Source organism: Callionymus lyra, chromosome 12 (assembly GCF_982586985.1).
Source record: "Callionymus lyra chromosome 12, fCalLyr1.hap1.1, whole genome shotgun sequence".
NCBI lineage: Eukaryota > Metazoa > Chordata > Actinopteri > Syngnathiformes > Callionymidae > Callionymus > Callionymus lyra.
The window spans coordinates 5,860,655-5,869,076 of NC_141829.1; positions in this window are offsets into that span (position 1 = coordinate 5,860,655).

Sequence of the window (8,422 nt, forward strand, 5' to 3'; positions counted from 1 at the left end):
AAATCGCATACTAGCATACTAAAAGTTAGTATTTTTAGTACGTTAGTGTGTCTCAATTCTTAGTATGCGAAATTTAGTGCGCCATGCATACTAAATTGGCGTACTAACACGCCCACAAAACTAGCATGGTTCGATGGACACTAACCATACTAAACAGCCGCCATCTTAGTGACGTTTTAAACGGAAGTTACGTCATATATAAATGCATATATATGCATATACTTAAATGTGTATTTTCAGCAGCAGTAGGAGGATGACACGTCTTCAGTGCTGATACCAGCTTAAATATCTCGCGATTATTTAGATTCTCATATTTTTTCTTTATTTCTTTTTCTAAAGTTGCAATACGTGCTGCCAGCAGGTGTCGATAGCGTTCAAACAGCTGGTTGAAACATCGTTAAATAGAAGTAGAAGAAGAAGCTGTCATGTGATTTCCGGTTAGTGTGTAGCTTCAGGGTTTGATTTGAGACATACTATCTGCGGAGAATTTGCGTACTAGTTAGTATGCATACTAAACTGATGCATACTAACTTCTAGCATACTAAGATTAGTATGCGATTTGAGACACAGCATTAGTGTTGATAGCAGTGTACTATCGGTCCAGTCAACAAAATAATTGTTGACAGAAGAACATTCATCCACCTCACACACAGTAGAGAAAATAAATATCTATTGTGTACTATTCTAAACTATTATAAAAATATAAACAAACTAGAAAAATGCATTTCCAGAAGAAAATGCAGTGTGAATGCTGAACCTCCTGTGCTGTGGAAGTAGTAGTGGGATTACTATTAAAAATAGAAGTAGTAGAAAAGTAAAAGTTGTAGTGGAAGTAGTATTAAAAGCAGAAGAAGTGGAATGAATAGTTAAAGTAGAAGTGAAATTAGTAGTAACAACAGAAGTAGTAGAAAAATAAAAGTAGTAGAATAATTAGTAGTAAAAGTAGAAGAAGTATTAGTAGTTGAAGTAGTTGTGGTAGTATTAGTGGAATTATTAGTTAAAGTATAAGGTGTGGAATTAGTAGTAAAAGTAGTAGAAAAGTAAAAGTATTAGTAGAATTAGTAGTAAAAGTAGAAGTTGTAGTTGTAGTAGTGGGGTAGAAAAAGAGGAATAAAAGAAAGGGTGGAATAGATAAAAGAAAGCTAGAACATAGCCCGCATTTCGGAAACAAGCTGAATTTATAAAAGTTTGAACGGTTAAAATCGGATAAAATTTGTGGGAGGAGATGCGGAACAAAGTTTAGGTCAGAAGAAAACAGGATCTCAATTGTGTGAATGCTGGGAAGCATTCACACAAATGTACTTCCACAAAATGTTCAATAAACAAACAAAAATAGCCTCCTTGGCTCGAAAATGTATTGTCTTCAAACGAAAAAAAAATGTCTATTTGTGGTGCTGGCCAGCAAAATAAAAGTGAAGAGTGAGTATCAATCTTCAAATACTCTAGTTTGTCCTGGAAGTCGTTGTGGAACAGATGTTTACTCGTCCTCCTTCAGGACCGTCAGGAACCAGCAAAGAACAGGTGAAGTTCTAGGAGTGACAAGCGAGTGTTTTAATTGAAATCACAAACGTGTCTCATGCTGTGTCTCAAATCGCATACTAGCGTACTAAAAGTTAGTATTTTTAGTGCGTTAGTGCGTCTCAATTCTTAGTATGCGATATTGGTGCGCCATGCACACTAAATTGTCGTACTAACACGCCCACAAAACTGAGTATGGATCGATGGACACTAACCACACTAAACAGCCGCCATCTTAATGACGTTTTAAACGGAAGTTACGTCATATATAAATGCATATATATATATATATATATATATATATTCATATACTTGCAGGTATATTTTCAGCAGCAGTAGGAGGATAAACACGTCTTCAGTGCTGATACCAGCTTAAATATCTAATAGATTATTTAGATTCTCATATTTTTTCTTTATTTCTTTTTCCAAACTTGCAAAACGTGCTGCCAGCAGGTGGCGATAGCGTTCAAACAGCTGGTTGAAACATCCTTAAATAGTAGTAGAAGAAGAAGCTGTCATGTGATTTCCTGTGAGTGTGTAGCAGCAGAGTTTGATTTGAGACATACTATCCGTGGAGAATTTGCGTACTAGTTAGTACGTACACTAAACTGATGCATACTAACTTCTAGCATACTAAGAGTAGTATGCGATTTGAGACACAGCATCAGTCTCTGAGCCGCTGAAGCATCTGAACATCTGCGTCATCAGTGGAACACCTGAAGCATCTGAACACCTGGTAAAACAATGGCCGTCTTAAAGCAACAGTGTCATAATGCGATACAAGCAGCAAAAAGTAACAAAACATAAAACACAAAATAAACAGCTGGGTTACATCAACACATTGGGTGTGTACTAAATCGCGCACTTCTGCACTTAATATTTTGAGTGCACAAGTGCGTCTCGATGAGCAGTGAGTGACTTCAATGTACTTCAATAAGTTTTGCCTACTTTTGGTTCCTTGTCCCCAAAGGTTTAAACCAACTTTTAGTTGTCAACCATTTATTACAATGTTTGTGCCAATGACTGTTTTTTTGTGCTCCTACTATTTCTGGTGGTATTTGTACTTTACCTTCTTTGGCTTCTGTTAATTGTATCGTGTTGAAACTTTACAGTACACTGTAAGACAGTGTAGTACTGTCTTAAATCAAACTCTGCTGCTACACACTTACAGTGTAGTACTGTCTTAAATCAAACTCTGCTGCTACACACTTACAGTGTAGTGCTGTCTCAAATCAAACTCTGCTGCTACACACTTACAGTGTAGTACTGTCTCAAATCAAACTCTGCTGCTACACACTTACAGTGTAGTACTGTCTCAAATCAAACTCTGCTGCTACACACTTACAGTGTAGTACTGTCTCAAATCAAACTCTGCTGCTACACACTTACAGTGTAGTACTGTCTTAAATCAAACTCTGCTGCTACACACTTACAGTGTAGTACTGTCTCAAATCAAACTCTGCTGCTACACACTTACAGTGTAGTACTGTCTCAAATCAAACTCTGCTGCTACACACTTACAGTGTAGTACTGTCTCAAATCAAACTCTGCTGCTACACACTTACAGTGTAGTACTGTCTCAAATCAAACTCTGCTGCTACACACTTACAGTGTAGTACTGTCTCAAATCAAACTCTGCTGCTACACACTTACAGTGTAGTACTGTCTCAAATCAAACTCTGCTGCTACACACTTACAGTGTAGTACTGTCTCAAATCAAACTCTGCTGCTACACACTTACAGTGTAGTACTGTCTCAAATCAAACTCTGCTGCTACACACTTACAGTATAGTACTGTCTCAAATCAAACTCTGCTGCTACACACTTACAGTGTAGTACTGTCTCAAATCAAACTCTGCTGCTACACACTTACAGTGTAGTACTGTCTCAAATCAAACGCTGCTGCTACACACTTAGAGTGTAGTACTGTCTCAAATCAAACTCTGCTGCTACACACTTACAGTGTAGTACTGTCTTAAATCAAACTCTGCTGCTACACACTTACAGTGTAGTACTGTCTTAAATCAAACTCTGCTGCTACACACTTACAGTGTAGTACTGTCTCAAATCAAACTCTGCTGCTACACACTTACAGTATAGTACTGTCTCAAATCAAACTCTGCTGCTACACACTTACAGTGTAGTACTGTCTCAAATCAAACTCTGCTGCTACACACTTACAGTGTAGTACTGTCTCAAATCAAACGCTGCTGCTACACACTTACAGTGTAGTACTGTCTCAAATCAAACTCTGCTGCTACACACTTACAGTGTAGTACTGTCTCAAATCAAACTCTGCTGCTACACACTTACAGTGTAGTACTGTCTCAAATCAAACTCTGCTGCTACACACTTACAGTGTAGTACTGTCTCAAATCAAACTCTGCTGCTACACACTTACAGTGTAGTACTGTCTTAAATCAAACTCTGCTGCTACACACTTACAGTGTAGTACTGTCTTAAATCAAACTCTGCTGCTACACACTTACAGTGTAGTACTGTCTCAAATCAAACTCTGCTGCTACACACTTACAGTGTAGTACTGTCTCAAATCAAACTCTGCTGCTACACACTTACAGTGTAGTACTGTCTTAAATCAAACTCTGCTGCTACACACTTACAGTGTAGTACTGTCTCAAATCAAACTCTGCTGCTACACACTTACAGTGTAGTACTGTCTCAAATCAAACTCTGCTGCTACACACTTACAGTGTAGTACTGTCTTAAATCAAACTCTGCTGCTACACACTTACAGTGTAGTACTGTCTCAAATCAAACTCTGCTGCTACACACTTACAGTGTAGTACTGTCTTAAATCAAACTCTGCTGCTACACACTTACAGTGTAGTGCTGTCTCAAATCAAACTCTGCTGCTACACACTTACAGTGTAGTACTGTCTCAAATCAAACTCTGCTGCTACACACTTACAGTGTAGTACTGTCTCAAATCAAACTCTGCTGCTACACACTTACAGTGTAGTACTGTCTCAAATCAAACTCTGCTGCTACACACTTACAGTGTAGTACTGTCTTAAATCAAACTCTGCTGCTACACACTTACAGTGTAGTACTGTCTCAAATCAAACTCTGCTGCTACACACTTACAGTGTAGTACTGTCTCAAATCAAACTCTGCTGCTACACACTTACAGTGTAGTACTGTCTCAAATCAAACTCTGCTGCTACACACTTACAGTGTAGTACTGTCTCAAATCAAACTCTGCTGCTACACACTTACAGTGTAGTACTGTCTCAAATCAAACTCTGCTGCTACACACTTACAGTGTAGTACTGTCTCAAATCAAACTCTGCTGCTACACACTTACAGTGTAGTACTGTCTCAAATCAAACTCTGCTGCTACACACTTACAGTGTAGTACTGTCTCAAATCAAACTCTGCTGCTACACACTTACAGTATAGTACTGTCTCAAATCAAACTCTGCTGCTACACACTTACAGTGTAGTACTGTCTCAAATCAAACGCTGCTGCTACACACTTAGAGTGTAGTACTGTCTCAAATTAAACTCTGCTGCTACACACTTACAGTGTAGTACTGTCTTAAATCAAACTCTGCTGCTACACACTTACAGTGTAGTACTGTCTTAAATCAAACTCTGCTGCTACACACTTACAGTGTAGTACTGTCTCAAATCAAACTCTGCTGCTACACACTTACAGTATAGTACTGTCTCAAATCAAACTCTGCTGCTACACACTTACAGTGTAGTACTGTCTCAAATCAAACTCTGCTGCTACACACTTACAGTGTAGTACTGTCTCAAATCAAACGCTGCTGCTACACACTTACAGTGTAGTACTGTCTCAAATCAAACTCTGCTGCTACACACTTACAGTGTAGTACTGTCTCAAATCAAACTCTGCTGCTACACACTTACAGTGTAGTACTGTCTCAAATCAAACTCTGCTGCTACACACTTACAGTGTAGTACTGTCTTAAATCAAACTCTGCTGCTACACACTTACAGTGTAGTACTGTCTTAAATCAAACTCTGCTGCTACACACTTACAGTGTAGTACTGTCTCAAATCAAACTCTGCTGCTACACACTTACAGTGTAGTACTGTCTCAAATCAAACTCTGCTGCTACACACTTACAGTGTAGTACTGTCTTAAATCAAACTCTGCTGCTACACACTTACAGTGTAGTACTGTCTCAAATCAAACTCTGCTGCTACACACTTACAGTGTAGTACTGTCTCAAATCAAACTCTGCTGCTACACACTTACAGTGTAGTACTGTCTCAAATCAAACTCTGCTGCTACACACTTACAGTGTAGTACTGTCTCAAATCAAACTCTGCTGCTACACACTTACAGTGTAGTACTGTCTCAAATCAAACTCTGCTGCTACACACTTACAGTGTAGTACTGTCTCAAATCAAACTCTGCTGCTACACACTTACAGTGTAGTACTGTCTTAAATCAAACTCTGCTGCTACACACTTACAGTGTAGTACTGTCTCAAATCAAACTCTGCTGCTACACACTTACAGTGTAGTACTGTCTCAAATCAAACTCTGCTGCTACACACTTACAGTGTAGTACTGTCTCAAATCAAACTCTGCTGCTACACACTTACAGTGTAGTACTGTCTCAAATCAAACTCTGCTGCTACACACTTACAGTGTAGTACTGTCTCAAATCAAACTCTGCTGCTACACACTTACAGTGTAGTACTGTCTCAAATCAAACTCTGCTGCTACACACTTACAGTATAGTACTGTCTCAAATCAAACTCTGCTGCTACACACTTACAGTGTAGTACTGTCTCAAATCAAACTCTGCTGCTACACACTTACAGTGTAGTACTGTCTCAAATCAAACGCTGCTGCTACACACTTAGAGTGTAGTACTGTCTCAAATCAAACTCTGCTGCTACACACTTACAGTGTAGTACTGTCTTAAATCAAACTCTGCTGCTACACACTTACAGTGTAGTACTGTCTCAAATCAAACTCTGCTGCTACACACTTACAGTATAGTACTGTCTCAAATCAAACTCTGCTGCTACACACTTACAGTATAGTACTGTCTCAAATCAAACTCTGCTGCTACACACTTACAGTATAGTACTGTCTCAAATCAAACTCTGCTGCTACACACTTACAGTATAGTACTGTCTCAAATCAAACTCTGCTGCTACACACTTACAGTATAGTACTGTCTCAAATCAAACTCTGCTGCTACACACTTACAGTGTAGTACTGTCTTAAATCAAACTCTGCTGCTACACACTTACAGTGTAGTACTGTCTTAAATCAAACTCTGCTGCTACACACTTACAGTGTAGTACTGTCTCAAATCAAACTCTGCTGCTACACACTTACAGTGTAGTACTGTCTCAAATCAAACTCTGCTGCTACACACTTACAGTGTAGTACTGTCTTAAATCAAACTCTGCTGCTACACACTTACAGTGTAGTACTGTCTCAAATCAAACTCTGCTGCTACACACTTACAGTGTAGTACTGTCTCAAATCAAACTCTGCTGCTACACACTTACAGTGTAGTACTGTCTCAAATCAAACTCTGCTGCTACACACTTAGAGGAAATGACTCGACAGCTTTTTTTTAAATTGTGTTTCATTGTGTTGTTGTTTTGTGGTAAAAATGAGTGTTTTCTCAAGACATTTACGTCGGTATCTGCACTGAATATTTATTTATTTAAAAAAATATTTAATTGAAATATTTATTTTTAATTCTAATTAACAAGATACACTGAATTTTGTAAACTTTCTTTTAATTTAATTACTTAAATTAACTTTTTGCTGTTTTCAGAACAAATGACACAGAGTCAGAGTTAAAGTCCGTTTATTCCAGTTTGATTTTAAATAAAAGTCAAATATTTCAAACATCTTCCTCAGTCACATGTTTTCAAACGAACTAATACACGACGTTCACACAAACTCTCTGAAATACAACCATCAACCCTGTTCAACCGCTACGTGCTACAGGACACGGATAAAAGTGAGGAGGTCAGCGGGTCAGGACGACCCGGCATCGTGCGAGAAACTGGAGTCGCGTTCCGATCCGACTCCAACGAGTGTGACTTTGTTCTGTCGGATTGTAACACGAGCTCCACAGAAACAACTTTGTATTAAAGTCGGCAAAGAGTAACACGGCGACATTAAAACGACCACAATTGACGATATATATTTTTTAACCTCTGAGCGCCCTCTAGTGGGCTCTTAAATAAATCTCCCTAAATCAAACTTCAAGTTCAAAGCCCACTAGATGGCGCCACCTACGAGCTGTTTCATGAAGCTTCATCATTACTAATCGACACACATTTTATGATATGGTTAAGAAAAAAAGAAAGAAAAGACCTATTTTTTATTTATCATACAATATAGAATGAATTTTTGGAAAAAAACGGGGAAAAAAAAACAACTTGTAACTACTTCATTCCTGGAGTGGTGAACTTTTAAACATTTTGAATTATGAAAGATGAGCGGAACTAGTTCATTTTTAAAATTGGTGAACTGAATTTTGAAATAATTTACATAGAAAGTGACCTTTTAAACATTTTGAATTATGAACAATGACAGAACTAGTTCATTTAAAAAATTGTTGAACTGAACTTTGAACTAGTTTACATAATAGTGAACTTTCCGAACAGTGGTTATTACAAAGAACTTTTAAACATTTTGAATTATGAAAGATGAGCGGAACTAGTTCATTTTTAAAATTGGCTAACTGAACTTGGAACTAGTTCACATAGAAAGTGAACTTTTAAACATTTTGAACGATGAGTGGAAATAGTTCCCTTTTAAAATTTTTAAACTGAACTTTGAACTAGTTCACATAGAAAGTGAACTTTTAAACATTTTGAAATATGAAAGATCAGCGGAACTAGTTCATTTTAAAATTGGTGAACTGAAT